General features: G+C 37.9%; 4 non-coding genes across 4 annotated transcripts; 2 read left to right on the forward strand and 2 right to left on the reverse strand.

Annotated features, from left to right (window-relative positions):
- Positions 1–2,481: 2,481 nt before the first annotated feature.
- On the reverse strand, positions 2,482–2,553 carry Trnae-cuc (transfer RNA glutamic acid (anticodon CUC)). The gene has a single exon. It is a non-coding gene; the product is annotated as a tRNA-Glu (tRNA).
- A 457-nt stretch (positions 2,554–3,010) lies between these two features.
- Trnaf-gaa (transfer RNA phenylalanine (anticodon GAA)) lies at positions 3,011–3,083 on the forward strand. The gene has a single exon. It is a non-coding gene; the product is annotated as a tRNA-Phe (tRNA).
- Positions 3,084–10,797: 7,714 nt separating this feature from the next.
- Trnam-cau (transfer RNA methionine (anticodon CAU)) lies at positions 10,798–10,870 on the forward strand. Its single transcript has one exon. It is a non-coding gene; the product is annotated as a tRNA-Met (tRNA).
- A 4,622-nt stretch (positions 10,871–15,492) lies between these two features.
- Trnak-uuu (transfer RNA lysine (anticodon UUU)) lies at positions 15,493–15,565 on the reverse strand. Its single transcript has one exon. It is a non-coding gene; the product is annotated as a tRNA-Lys (tRNA).
- Positions 15,566–16,160: the final 595 nt, after the last annotated feature.

The raw sequence follows: 16,160 nt of genomic DNA on the forward strand, positions 1-16,160 counted from the left end.
GACAAATAAAATCTCAATAAAGGAAGTTAAGCAACGTTGAATTTTCTGTTTGTTTTTCCATTTATCTCCAAGAAAGCCAATGTTGGGCAGAAGGAGGGAAAAAAACTTGGCAGCTGTGGGATTTGAACCAAGATCTAGCAGCTGTGGGATTTTGAAACAAGATCCAAAGAACTTGGATTTTTAATCCAAGATCTCAATGAGAACTATACTCAAGAATTGCTCATCTGGAATTTACTGCATGGTGCCTCGGTATTTGTCTCCCAAAGTGACTGTAATAAATTACTACAAACTGTGTGCCTTAGAACAACAGTAACCTGTTCTCTCACATTTCTGGAGTCCAGAAATCCAATCCGTACCTCCAACTAAAATCAAGGCATAGGCAGAGTCCAGCTCCCTAAGGAGGCTGGAGGAGAAAAATCATCATTCTTGCCTCTTCAGCTTCTGTTGGTAACTGGCATACCTTGGCTTGTGGCCACCTCGGTATAGTCTTTAAGTTCAGCATCTAGAAATATCTCACTGTTTTATGAGATACAGATCTTCTCCTTAAAAACTCAAAAGTTTTCTGATTCAGTAATATCTCACATCTGTAGTTACACAACTTTTAGAAATTATCAGATCTATATCCTAGAGAAACTGAGATAATGACTAAGAAAAAGGATTCCCAAGAAGGCAGAAGCAACATAGTTAACCCCTACTCTTCTTCCTCCCTAAAGTCTCACTTTCCTCTGTACTTCTATATATTCCAAGCAAGCCAAGAGCCTCTTTTCTCACCTGGTGTGTAAATCTGAGCTCTCTACATGAATTCTTCTATCTCTGTGTTCCTCCCTTACAACAACTGTAGTCTCCTTGCTCATCACTATGTACTCTTTTACCACTTTTAGATCTTTAAGGGCAAGATGACCATAACTTAAGGGAGATTGACCACCTTGACAACTTTAACCTTCAGGAACACAGAGCAAGAGTACCCTCCATCTAGGTGTTAATTGATTCAATTCTTCATCATCTTGCTCCATCAAAGGCATCAATCCAGGCCCTCATTTTCTGTCTGAGTGTTTGCATTTTTTGCATGATAAACTAAAAGGAGAAAAACATAAAATAATTTGAGGAAAAAGTATATGAACCAGTGGGCATCAGGAATCCATTGGCTCATTCCGTTTGCCTGGATATTGGGTATTCAGGAAAAACACTGACACCTACAAGATGCCTTTTTTGCTGGTTTTATTTCAGTTAGAGGACCCACAGAACTAACAGGTAATACTGATTATGTAATTTCACGTGTCGTGATTGAGAAAGCTGGGGTCACGCACCTCAGAGAGTCAAATTAGTGTAGATCTGGAAAGGTCTACTTGGAGGAATTTACGAATGCATTGAGGAGTGGGGTAGGGAATGAAAACAAGAGTACCTAGAAACCTAATTAAAGAAAAACACTTTGGGGTGCCGCGGGCAGGGCCAGATTGGACCTGCAACCAGAGAACCCTTGGAACCCTTCTTCCCCTCCTCCAGGCTCCTCCTGGAGGGAGGAAAGACTTCATTACTGGATGAGCTAAGGATGAAAAGACAGGAAAAAAAAGAAGGGGACGGAAGACTTCTCCCACAATTTCCACCGACCCCTCTCATAGGCGGTGGGCGGTAGGAGGCGCCTGGGAGCTGCGGCTGACTGAGCGTTTCTGGATCTTTGACACCAAGAGTCGGAGAAACCTGGAGCCCAAGAGCGCACCCCAGGCAAGACTAAAGGCAGGGGGCACACCGAACCTGAACAAGTTAAGTGAGATGTAAGTATCCCTCTTCCTGGTCCCTGGAGAGAATCTTAGTACCACCTCTACCCACTGAGTGTGTGCTCTCCAGGATACAAGGACGGCCTCTCTCGCTGGCCCTGTTTCGGTCAAACGTCCGACAGATTCAGCCCAACTTCTTTGGCTTGTTGGTTAGAACATGAGATTTGGAACCACTCACAGAGTCTTGGGAATTGAACAGAGAACTCTGATGGGTCCTCTCTTTAAAATTTAAAATCAACTCCCCTGGGTCGAACAACAGGGAAAATATCTAAGACCCTCTTATGTACATGGAGGAGACCTTGTCAACAATTGCCATACACGTAGAGGAATTCCAGCTTTAAACTTGATGTCATCAGTAGTATAGCAAGTTCTAAATCAAACCTCAGAGGAATGACTTCCCATTTATTCCCTCTTGTCTTCATACTGTCTTTTCTACATATTACGTTAATCTCAATTTCTCCAGTTAATTCAATTATCTCCGAAATTTCTCAGTAAGCCACTCAGTTGAACTAGTTTTTAAAAAAAAAAAAAAAAGTATAGTTACCAAAAGTTTTAAAATCATTGATTTTTGACATTTTGAAATGTGACACCTAAATAGTGTTTCAAAGCAGAAAATGCCTAAAAGGATAACGTATGGTTAACATACAACGTAATGTTTACTATCATGAGACATTTCTTCTTTACCCTGAGAAGAAAAATCTTGAGCTTCCCTGACCGGGAATCGAACCCGGGCCGCGGCGGTGAGAGCGCCGAATCCTAACCACTAGACCACCAGGGAAGGTGGCGACTCCCTCCCAAAATTCATATGTGAAGAGAGAACGCTACACATGCACAGTTCTGGGTTGTTTTTTTTTTCCCCAGTGAACTAGAACAATTTTTCCTTCTCACTAATTTCAAATCCCACAACAACCGATAAAATCTGGACTGCGCAAAAGTGTGGCACCACCGAAGACTTAATTTAGAAGGCATATAGCTCAACAGTTAGGCTTCCTGCACTTTGATGCGTGGATTGAACCGGGAATAAATTGTAGCATTTAACTATCTCTACAGCAGTTCTTATGACAATACTTTGAAATTGTCTCCTCGCAAAACAGCCGTTCCAAAACAGAACCCGTTTTTAAATTTATCTTAGGCTCCCTCAGAATGTTTGTCATGGTGCTTCTTAAACATATTTCTGTTAGCAAAGACGTAGTGATTAAAGTTATTATATTTTATTTTGAAGCTTTGTGGGCGGAGCCGAAATAGCTCAGTTGGGAGAGCGTTAGACTGAAGATCTAAAGGTCCCTGGTTCGATCCCGGGTTTCGGCAAAGCCGCCCATTACTTTTCTTTAAGCATTATAATTGAATATTGACCTTTCTACAAATATAGTAATACTCCCTTGAACCAAAATAAAGGGCAAATTCTTCTTAAAATGATTCAATAGGAGAAGCTAAGGCGTAGGCTTCTACACCTTACTAGATAGGAAGAAACGTGACAAATGTGCTGAAGGAAATGTTTGGTCCATCTTTATGTTTATTGTCTTTTCTTTTTTCTTTTTTTTTTTTTTTTCTTTTTTTTTGTCTTTTCTTGATTTGAGCTCTGATTCACTTATTCTACATTCTTTTTGCACCAGTTCTACGTCTTCTTTATTTCCATGGAGTTATCTCAACATCTATAAGCCAATTTCAGATGCTCCAAAGAACTTGACAAACATTTTCTCCCCTTTTAAGTTTATTCTGACAGCTTCTAACACAAAGGCACCGATAGTCCAAAGAGATATGGAAGAGAGAAGTTTAACATGAGGGATATTAATTACATTTGATCTCTCTTGACCTTACCTGTCTCACTTCAAACTACAGAATGGCTAAATCTTTGTCTTTAGACAAAAACGAAACACAGGCTCTCTGGTCTTGCCTCATGTATCCTCTCCACACGCTTTCCTTCCATCCACCCTCCAAACTTATTCCAAGAACAATGTTTGAATCCACTTCTTGCCTTATCAATTGCATTAGCTGAGGTCTGTCTCTCATTCCCAGGAGATCATTACCACCAACTTCCTACTTTCAAATGTATGGGCTTTTTGTTTGTTTGCTCATTTTCCTTACACTTAATTTGCACAGAAGGCAAACCTATTGACAACCATTCCTTCATGAAGCAATTTAGACCTTGAGATTAATCTCTTCTCTCTCATTTATCTACATATTTTCTTGGACTCCATTTCAGTTACCCCATTCCTTTCTAGGACTTTTTAGAAATGATTGCTTCTCAGGGTCCTCACTTTCATTTTTTAAATTTAATTTTCATTTAAATTTAAAAATTTTTAAGATAACTATAAATTTGCATGCTGTTATGAGAAATAATACAGAGACATAACATGTTCCTTCCACCTAGTTGCTCCCCATGGTAACACCTTGCAAAACTATAGAACAATATCACAATCAGGATATTGATATTGATAAAGGCAAGATACAGAACATTTGCATCTTGATATTGATAAAGTCAAGGTATAGAACAGTAGCATCATCATAAAAATCCCTCCTGTTGCTCTTTTACAGCCACATTCATTTCTCTCCTGCCTCATGAAGCCTACATCTTTGACAACCACTAATCTTTTTTTTATTTTGATAATTTTGCCATTTAAGAATGTTATGTAAATACACTCATATCATATTTGTTAATTTTCCATTGCTATAATGAAACACCAGAGGCTAAGATCCCTTATCATAAAATAAGTTTATTTAGCTCACAGTTCTGCAATCTAAAAATCCTAGATTGGCCATCCCCATCTTGTTCTACCTCTGGTGAGGGTCTCCTTGGCTAGATCACATCATGACAGATGGCATCATAAAGAGAACATGATGAGGGAAATCTTACTTGAGGAGACAGGAAGCCAGAGACCTCGCAAGACAAGGGGCCAATCTGATTCTTCTATAAAATATCACTGGATAACCCAGGTCCCATGAGAAGTAACAATCTCTTGTCAGGGCAGGCCTCCAATGACCTATTACTTTGCTTAGGCTCCACTTTTTTTTGTTTGTGTGTGCAGTTTTTTAATTAGAGCTTTATAGTTATACATACTAGTTGAGTTCATACTGACAAACTCAAATATGGAAATCAATTTCAGTTCATGATTAGGCTCCACTCTTAGAGGTTCCACCACCTCCCAACATTATCACACTAGAGACCAATCTTCCAACATATGAACTTTTGAGTGACAAAATACTCCCAAACTAGAGCATATACATATAACCTATTGAGATTGTTGTTGTTGTTGTTGTTTCATTCACCCTTATTCTCCAGAGATTCATGCAGGTTATTGAGTCATTAATGTTTCATTCCTTTTTATTGTTTAGTAGCATTTTACAGTATGAATTTAAAGTTTCACTGAAGGACATTTGGGTTGTTTTCAGTTTTTTACTATCATGAATAATGCTTCCATAAACATTTGTGTACAGGCTTTGTGTAAACATAAATTTTCATTTCTCCAGAATAAACGCCCAGAAATGCAGTTATTGGGTGGTATGGTACTTGCATGTTTAATTTTTTTAAGAAACTGCCCCCTGTTTCCTAGAGTAGATACACCATTTCACATTTCCACCAAAATGTATTCAGCCTCATCAGTATTTAGTATTGAAACTATTTTTATTTTAACCATTCTGATAGATGTAGTACATGCAAAATCTGGAGATGGAGCCTAATTAGAGTAGTACACACACGTCCTTAATCATGAAGTCACGTGGCCCTGCGTATGCAAACATCACGTTGGGAAGTTTTTATCTTTATTTTATTTTTTATCTTTTATTTATTTTATTTTTTGTAAATACACGACAGCAGTGGAATGCATTACAATTCTTATTACACATATAGAGCACAATTTTTCATATCTCTGTATATAAAGTATGTTCATGCCAATTTATGACTTTATACATGTACTTTTTTGCATTACAATTCTTATTACACATATATACCACAATTTTTCATATCTCTGTTGGTATATAAAGTATGTTGACACCCAATTCAAGTCTTCATATATGTACTTTGTATAATGATGTCCATCACATTCCACCATCCTTGCTAATCCCCCCCCTTCCCTCCCACCCCTCTTCCCTATCTAGAATTCATCTAATAAGTTAGGGATTTTTAAAAAGAAAACTTGAAACAAGAAATAAAAGAGAAGAAGAAAAAGAGACCGGGTCTCGTGGATGTCCCGGGCGGAACTGCAGGCATTGCTCGCAGGCGCGGTCCCACCGCCGCCCAACACGGGGAGTTTGACCTGCTCCGTGTCCGGCCTGGGCCGGGTCCCCCCTCCTTAGACAACCTGGTACCCCTGGGCTCCCCCGGGAGCACCATGTTGGTGCCGGGTCCGGTGCGGACGCCCGCTCCACACAGCGCCGCAGCCCCGAACCCCCGGGCACCCACGATCCACCGACCTCAGCCTCCCGGGAAACTGGGATTACAGGCGCGCGCCACCGCGCCCGGCGGGGGAATGAGGCGGCACAAAGATCCTGGCGACTGCGGCTGCAAGCTGGGCCCGGCTGAAGAGATGCAGAAACCACTGGCAGAAATGAGAATGAATTAATGAATATTATCCTCGGAATCTTTGCGGGAAAAAAAAAGGAGGAGAAAAGGCGGTAAATTTAATAAGGGGGCGTGTTGAGCGTGCTTCTAAAATTCATTGTGTACAGGAAATCACCTGGAGATCTCGTTAAAATTCAGTCTGTAACGCTGTTAGTTCTATAATGGGACCCCAAAATTCTGATTTTCCTTCCAATCCCCACCCCTTCTCTCTCTCTCTCTCTCTCTTTTTTGGACTCTCAAGATACGTAAGAAAACTCTTAAAATATGTACGAAAAACAAATACAAAGAAGAATGTTAAATACAATAACAATGCAAAAGAACATAAATGCAATAATGCTACTTATGCACATGTTACCTATATTTAGTTAAAAAAAAAAAAAACACCTGGGGTTGTGGCTCAGGGGAAGAGCCCTTGCCTCTCACATGTGTGAGGCACTGGGTTCAATCCTCAGACCACAGAAATATAAATCAACCAAATAAAGATATTGTGTTCATATGTAACTTAAGAAAAAAAAAAAAGAAAGAAAAAAAACAGATACATGTTTTAGAGGTACATGATTCAGTAGGATATCTTTACCCTTCCTTCCTGTTTCCTTTTTTCCAATATCATTACTGTGAACTGCTTGCAACAGTTAGACCAGGCCTTTTTTTTTTTTTTTTTTAATGTAGTGTTAAAGCTGAAAAGGTAAAATTCATTCTGACTTGCAGTTCTGCTCTTATCAAGCCCATAAAACTCAGATTCCTTGTATGATAAAATCAAGCTAAATATCTTCTAAAAAGAAAAATGTTTAAGCATTAAATATTCAGGATTTTGTTTACCAGCAAGTTCAGGTTTTTAGACTCCTCCAAAATATACATCCACTTTGTATCTACAAGTTCACTTTTGGTAGACCAGCTGTTTAACAACCAGGTTCTCATCATATTACTCTCATGTCTAAAATGCCCTATAAGGAGGGGGGATAGTAGAGGATAGGAAAGGCAGCAGAACACAACAGGCACTAGTATGGCAATATGTAAATCAATGGATGTGTAACTGATGTAATTCTGCAATCTGTATATGGGGTAAAAATGGGAGTTCATAACCCACTTGAATCAAAGTGTGAAATATGATATATCAAGAAATTTGTAATGTTTTGAACAACCAACAATAAAAAATTTAAAAAAATAAAATAAAATGCCCTATAATATTTAAATACTACAGAGCACATTGAATATTGAGTGTCACCATAAGTTAAACCTCTCTTTCTTAGGGACTGTAGTTTTAAAACACAGATTTGAACTTGTAAAATAAAACCTGGATTCCAAATAAATATGTCTTGTTTAACCTGTCTGCCCTGTTTTTTGTTTGTTTGTTTGTTTTGTTTTTGTTATTCTGAAACAGCCTTATTTCAAAAAGGAAAAAAAAAAAAACCTTTTTTTTCTCCAATGTGTGTTTTTGTCACAATCTATATGACATATTCTACTAAATAAAATTTATGGGAAGTGAGTATTTGGAAATAAGCTAATTCCTGCCCCAACAGACCAGACCAAATCATACTGGAGTCACTTGGGCTAAGTAATCAAACTCAGCTTTACAAAGGTCCAGTTAAACAAGCAAGCAAACAAATGAACAAAACATTGGAAATTTGTAGCAACCAATAGAAAGATGACCAGTCTACCTAAGCTAGCATAATAAGGAATGATCTCTGCTTTAACATAAAAATTGAAATGACTAATGCACTTTTTATTCCTTGTTTCTACTTTCTTCAGCTTTCTATGCCTATGAAGTCTACCTCCTGATTAATTCTTTGGAGCACCATTCTGTTTCATAGATGGGATGCCACCAATTTGTGAATTCATGAAGACAATTCAATTTTTAAACTAAATTTTTGGAAATTTTGTTCTTTGACATCAAACATGAAAGAATAAATTTAAGATTTACTATAGTCCTTTCTATTCTCATGCTCAAAGTGTTTCCATATCAGAGGAGGACATTTCTCTTGCCACACACATTGAAAATATGATTTTACAGCAGGCCAGTAGTTTAACATCTTTGTTATGACTGGAAACAATGATAGCCATGTTGCAGACACATGTTTATAGAGACTATCTTCTTCCATTTCCATAGGGTCAAACATCTCTTTAAGTTCCTCTGCATATATTGAAAAAGCTAAAAATAAAAAAAATTTTTTTTAAATTAAAAAGTGACTCTACACCTCAATAAATCTGGAAAGTCTCAATATCATAAGTTAGCATATAACAATTATTTTTAGCAGTATTGTGTACAGGACATTTAGCATGTCAATCTTTTCATCTTCTTTGGTAAGAAGTTTCTTGTCTAAATGGAATTTGCAAAAATTTGCATTTGCACTGTCTGCCAAATACTCAAATAGATGAGCTTGTATTTGACCAAGATATCCATTGTTTTCTATTATTTCATTAAATGTTCATACAAATCTGTTAGAGTCTATAAACAAGTCAAAATAACACCTGGCATTTTGCCAGGGGAATGTTAGAGTTCCTAAACAAGTCTGGATGGTGCCTGGCAAAATGCCGGAGGGAGTGGTTTGAGAAGTAACAAAAGCAAGCCATTAAGTGTGGAGATTCCTGATTGGTTGACTGATGTATCTAGTTTATGCTAATTAGATAAGCTGTGTGGAATGTATAAATACTGCTCCTGTCCTGCAATAAATGGCTTCCACTCCTGCTGTATCAATCTACACAAGTTGTTCGTCACACACCCCCCCCACTCGGTTATTTTGCTGCAGCCGGACTGCAGCACAAATCAAGAAGATAATTTTCAAGGCCATGTTCTAAATAAAAGTGAGAACTAGGAGAAACATTTTGTTCTTGTTGTTGGCCTAATTTTACATCAATTGATATGTTGTAGAGAGCAAGGTCATCTGACATAATTAGCTATGCACTGCAAGGGATCAACAAATGGTTGTTAAAATTTTCTTTTCACCCATGGCTTGAAACTTCTGAATCACAAAATGAGTATAAAGAAACCATTAAAAAAAAAGAAGAAGTATGTTCTTTCCTTGTATGTTGACCAATGCCATTTTCAACTGAGCATTGATTATTTTGAAAGATGAAGAAACCTTTGGTTAATTCCAAAGTTCTTGCCTGTCTGTCTCATCCTGGACTTGTGAATTTTACTCTCCCTATGCATTTTCACATCCATACTCTTTCTTGCATATTGTGCAGTATGCTCTGTTTGGGTGATCTATTCCACAAGTCTAGTTGTATGTGTCCTTCCACCTATTATTAAAATTTTAAGACAATCATTTAGACTTTTTCAAAGATGTGTTGGTCATGCTGGCATTTACATGATAATTGTTCTAATTTTCATTTTATGAAACTCTTGCAGAATGTGGATCTGTCAGAAATTAAACCAGCACCATCTTGATAGAAGCTAGCACAATAGTTTATCCACAGACACAGGTATAGATGAACCCTAACTGCTCACGCTTACTAAAGTCTTACATTTAAGTCACATGACAGGGAGTAATGCAACACTGAACGGCCCATTATTGTGACCAGAAAGTTATAATTGCCAATATCAGTGACCAAGGGAAAAACAAAGGTAACAACTAACAGAGGACAGATAAGCTAAACCATACCCATTTTATATTAAAAGTCAGTGTTGCTTTCCCTGGGTCAGGGTAGGGAGAGACCAATTATCACAAGATATTTTTTGTATTTTCTCAACCTTCTACCTTTATGCTGAAAACTGAAAACATGGACTTTTCAAATTCCAGGGATAGATATCCTAGAAGGTGGGAATTTGAGTGCTAAACCAGAGCGATCTCTTGGCAAACTCAGGAAGCAAGTAAATCAAGCTTTTCACCTCTTCCTGCTCCTATTACTACCGCTCTTACCCGCTAGCAGATTCCCAAGAATCTGCATCAACAACACTGTATCCTTTAAACTATGAAGTCCCAAATGTGTAAGAACTCTTGTGGACTTCCTGAGAGACACAGGAAGTTTCAGTTAAAAAGTCAATGGAACTTGGGGTGGTGTTTTCTTAAAATTAGGACAGACTACTTTACAAATTTGACTTGTGAGGGAATAAATGAGATAGAGCGGTAACTGGTAGTCAAAGGAAATGTTTGTTGTTTAAGATAGCAAACACTTGAATGTTTCCCAGTGGGAAGGATCCAGTATAGGAGAGAGGGATAATGAAGAAGGAAGCAGACAGGTTTCCTCTTCCATAGAGAAAAATATACAGTTAAATATACAGTCTTTTGAGCGGGAAATTTCTCACCTGACGTGAGAATAGGCGGCTATCAGTTTCAAGTGAGGGGGTGAAAAACAGCAGGATCAATAGCGACTTTCTTCATCTGTATAGGTTAAAAGTATGTGATGAGGGGCCGTGGGGTTGTGGCTCAGTGGTAGAGCACTTGCTAGCATAAAGGGAAAGAAAAAAAAAAAGGAAGAAGGAAAAAGGAAAAAAAAGAATATGATGAGGTTGTACACCTGTCAGCCTCCTTAGCGCAGTAGGCAGCGCGTCAGTCTCATAATCTGAAGGTCCTGAGTTCGAACCTCAGAGGGGGCAGTTCAGTTTTACTCAGCGCAGTCCTGCTTCGTTGTATTCAAGAAATGAAAATAGAAAATTGGATAAACTACACACAATGTTCAGTGAAGAAGAATGAAATTGTTATTTGCAAAAAACTGCAGAACGTGGTGTTGAGTGGAGTGAGCCAAAGTCCCAAAGTTTCCTACTTATTTTCACAAAAGTAGAAGCTAGGGGCAAACACGAGTTTTATGGAAATAGAAGAGAAATCAGAAGAGTACAGGAAGCCAGGGAGGAGGTACTGGGGACTGAAATTGACCAAATTATGTTGTGAGCATGTACATATATATCACAATGAATCTTACTATTAAGTATAATCATAATGCACCAATAAAAATAATAAGTCTATAAAATAAAAAAGGTTGGGGATGATAGAGTGGCCCCGGATTCATTTCCAGTGAAAGAACTTTTTTTTTTTTTTTTTTTTTTTTTTTTTTTTTTTTGCAGAAAGAGAAAGAAAAAGAAAAAAAGAAAAAGAATGAATGAATGAAAACATTTTGTGGTAGAGACCAGACTTTAAGAAATGTAATGTATTTAAAAGGAATAAAATATCTTTATCTTTCAGTGTGCTGGCAGGATGGCAGGAGAAATTTGACACTTGATTTGAACTTTCCTTTGGGAACTAAGTTCAAAGGAAGATTCCAAATAATTCAAGAGTTTGCATATTCACCATCTTGGGGCAAAAAAAGAAAGAAAGAAAGAAAAGACTTGTATCTGGCCAACTCAGTTTTCAATGCAATATCTTTAAAGAGTGGCTCTGTAACCCTGGGGAATATCATCATGGAACAGAAAGCAAGAAAAAAGTAGATGAATTCAGAACTTGTTAGGATAGCAGCTAGGTTTTCAGTATTTCCATCACCCTGTACTTTGTGGAGGATTGCTTGGCCAAGTACAGGTGCTCCTGGATGGAGATCATTTTCTATATGCTGAGGCACCACACTCTGTCCAGTTTCCAATTCCTCACTGCCCATTAACTCTTCAGATTAGAATTTTCTGGCTTTCTTCCCCCAATTACTTAACTGAACTACCCTCAACACAATCGCTACTGGCCTTCAAATCAATAAGCCCAATATATGCATTTCAGACTTCAACCTGATTAACCTTTCTACAATACTATCCTCTCTTTGCACCCCATCCATCAGTTTTTGTTTCTCTTCACCTTTTCTCCACTGAGTCTTCTTGGTTATCTTAGTGGGCAGTTCTTCCCTACATATCTATGTCTTGATATTCCTCAAAGATCTGCCCCATATTGTTGCACTTCACTATATTTGTACACACATATCTATTTCCTTGCAGGCCTGTGCCCTCCCTCATATAAAAGGTTTGTCTTGTACATTTTTATTTTCTAAAGACCTTAAAATGTTGCTTTGTAAGAAAGATATGTCTAAAGACTAGCCAAAGACAAGAAATCATAAAACTGGGGAGAAAGGCATGGAGGCATCTCTAGCTATAATGCTTTCATGCAAGCATATTGGAAAGTCACCCAAGACTGCCTGAGTAGTTATAATGAGCAAATAAAGAACAATTCTGGGGCAGGGAGACAGGGAGAAAGAAATAAAGTTGCTGCTATAGTTGAGTATGCATCTACTTCTATAAATCCAGACCATTGGACTGGATTTATGTGATCAAAGAAATAAAGTCTCAACTTTCTTCTTTTTGTTTGCTTCCCTAGTTCTGGTGGGTATTCTACAGTTATCTTTTTTTTTTTTTTTGGGGGGGGGGTTTACTAGGGATTGAACTCAGTGGTACTCAATCACTGAGCCACATCCCCAGCCCTATTTTGTATTTTATTTAGAAACAGGGTTTCACTGAGTTGCTTAGTGCCTCGCTTTTGCTGAGGCTGGGTTTGAATTTGGAATCCTCCTGCCTCAGCCTCCTGCGCCTGGCTCTATAATTATCTTTGATATGTAATGTATTGGTTATCATTCTCCACTCAAAGGACAAGCTGTTTTGTCCCAAGTTCCTTTGATTTCAGTTCCTTCTTGGGCAGCATGTTACCATGCAACTTACTTCACTGGGAAAAAAGAAAACAAAAAGAGGGGACAGATAGATAAAAACTGGATATTCAATTTTCCCAGCAATTCTTATTTTTTCTTACATACATGAAATTGCCTTGCCATGACCTCCTTATATAATCTAGTCCTAGTTTTTCCATCTATACCTAATTAAATAGTGTTCTTCAAAAATGTTGGATGTAGGCTGGGGTTGTAGCTCAGTGGTACAGTGCTTGCCTAGCATGCATGAGGCACTGGGTTTGATTCTCAGCACTACGTAAAAATAAATAAATAAAATAAAGATATTGTGTTCATCTACAACTGAAATAAAATAAAATAAAAAGAATGCCTGATGTAGTTGAAGAAGAGACAAGAATGACCCTACCAAACTTGTGCTGCTGCATCCCTCCTAAAAAGGTCCCACAAACAAGGGAGAGAAGGTACCCAAAGGGGAAACAGGGAAAGCTGATGCAGGCAAGGATGGAAATAACCTGCTGAAAATGGAGATACCAAAACAGACCAGCTACAGAAGGGTGATGCCAAATGATTGGATTTTAGAGTAGCTTTCTGATTTTGATAGCCCATCCAAGAAGGGAATTTAAAAATTGTTGTATACTGTTACCAATTATCTGCCCATATCCTGCCTGAAATTCCATAATTTTTCTGAAAAGCATTTTTCATAAAGCTGCAAACAGTTTGGCTTGGGGAAAAAAAAATTCCTGGCTTTCGAGACCTTACTGTGCGGCCTTATTTGGAAGTGATGTATTTACAGATGTGATTACATAAGTTAAAATTAGGTCATGGTAGACTAGTACAGCTCCTAAATATTGTCCTTACAAGAAGACCATGTGAAGACAGACACACAGAGGGAAGAAAGTCAGTAACCTGAAGACAAGCGCAGACTGACACTGTGCTGCCACAAGAAGCATCAAGGATGTTCAGTAACCAATAAAGGATTCTTCCCTAGAACCTGCAGAGGGAGCACAACCCTGCCAATACCTTCATTTTTGACTATCAGCCTCTGTTGTTATAAGCTTTCCAGTTTGTAGTAATTTGTTCAGGCAGCCCTAGAAGACTAATACACTATTCCAACCCTCACTCACTGACCTCCCATCACACTACCTCAACCTGTTCTATTTTCTTCATAGAAACTTTATAAAGTTGCCTTGTCTTTTTATTTCTTTAATACCATTTTTTTTCTATTTCTCACATACTCCCCTAGATTGTTAATTCCACTAGAGTCATCTCTGAGTCTGTTATTTCCAGCACCTAGTATGGTATCTTGTAAACAACAAGAATATCTCGCATCAGTCAATAATTATTTTCAGTCAATAATTAATTAGCATTTTAAATGTCATTGTTTTCTTTTCATATTCCTTGTATCTATCTTACTGCAATCCGTTACATTTGTATTATTTCCAGTAGTCCCCTCAGGAATCACACACAATGAAATTCATCTTGCAGACAATACCCCTCGCCTTGGGCAGCTTCTCCAAATTGTCTGGACCTTGGTGGTATATTTTTCAGGATAGGTCTCTCAATTTATTCTGATGCAGACTTTAGTAGGCATCTAATAGGAAACATCTTAAAAGTGTCATTTGAATCTTCAGCCTCTGGTTCCAGGAATTTGCATATGCTACAGATAAAGGGAGCAGTTAAGGATTTAGGAAAGGCCTCAACCTTTTCAGGCAGCTCCTCAGAGAATGCTTAATCATTGTTGGAGCCATTACCATTCAGAATTTGTTCCTCTCCTTTGCAGAATCAGAAACTATATTTTAATTCACCTTGAACATTTCAGACTTCCAAAAATGACTCACAATAACCAAATGTCAAAGATGTTACAAGTCAGAACGTGAACATATACCTATACCAGTGGTGGATCAGCCTGTTACTTCCTATGTAAAATAAACTCTGCAAATAATAGAAAGTTGTTATGTGCAGCTATAATCAGAGTAACAGAAATAAAGTAATATTAATGACTACATCAAGCAATGATAGCCTGGCACATTCAACACTAAAAAGTGAAGCCAAATCAAAACAACTAAAAGTCGTGTTGTCCCATGTGTTTGACCCTGGGTTCAGATGGAAACATACAGTTCAGATTATATAGTGTGTCATTTTCCTAAATAAGGTTATAATACCACTGGTCAGATAAATAGTATTAGTAATACTCAATTTTTATCTTGTTACTTTATTGATTTGGATATCCAGAAAAATTCTCTTCATCTACTCATTTTCCAATCAACTCTTGAGTAGCTCACTTCTACTTCCACAAATGATTAAACACATCCTTTACAATAAGGGTGTAGTAACTTCACTCTGGCTTTGTTTTATTTCTTTGTTACAGTAAAAAGGAATTAACAGTCAAAGAAACTCAGTTCTGGTACTCCTCAAAGTTTAGTTTCCTTCACAAGGTCTTGAACCTTTTCTAGCAGGGGTTCCATGTATTTGCCTAGCTTTCTTTGGACAACACTGTAGATAATTGGTTAATTAGCCCTAAAGTTTTTGTTTTCTGTCATTTTCACCACCTATGGAACATTATGGAAGTTTCAAACTGTTTTTCCAAAGATTTTATCAGAATTTGATGTTCAAAAAGGCCAATATAGGAAACGCCCGAACAGGGACTTGAACCCTGGACCCTCAGATTAAAAGTCTGATGCTCTACCGACTGAGCTATCCGGGCCCCTTAAGTGAAAGGCTTTTCTATATTTCCTAGTGTGAAACTGCGTGGAAACGCTTTGGCTTTTCTTATTCTATTTGTCTTTTCTTTATTCTAAACTCTATATTTGCCTCTCTGAATATGTCTCACAACTATTTCTTCCCTAATTTGTGGAATAAAACTTCCAACATTATGTAATGTAACCCCAACTATTATTTCTAAAAGCATTACATAAGTAGAGAAGTAATCACAACAGTCTTGTCAATGTTCAAAGGTTATGCCCCATTCTCCCCATGATTTTCAGAATGCTTGCCACAAAAAAGAACAGGACAAATAGGTATTGAGAATTTATTTTGAGGAAGGTGTTCTGCTTTCCCCTGAGTTCACAGCAGTGAATAGGGACCATCTTTAACCCTATGGGGTTCACACGTTGGCCATCAAAAGGCTTGTTTTGTTTTTCAAGAACTTTTTGTTATAGATAGACACAAGAAGCGATGCTGAGAACCCAGGGCCTCATACGTGTCAGTCAAACACTCTACCACTGGGCCACAACCCCAGCCCTGTACTAAGCTATTTCAATAGCCATTGTGATGAATGCTCTCAAGAAATATTTCAGGTT

Source organism: Marmota flaviventris, chromosome 6, assembly GCF_047511675.1.
Source record: "Marmota flaviventris isolate mMarFla1 chromosome 6, mMarFla1.hap1, whole genome shotgun sequence".
In the NCBI taxonomy this organism is placed as follows: Eukaryota; Metazoa; Chordata; class Mammalia; order Rodentia; family Sciuridae; genus Marmota; species Marmota flaviventris.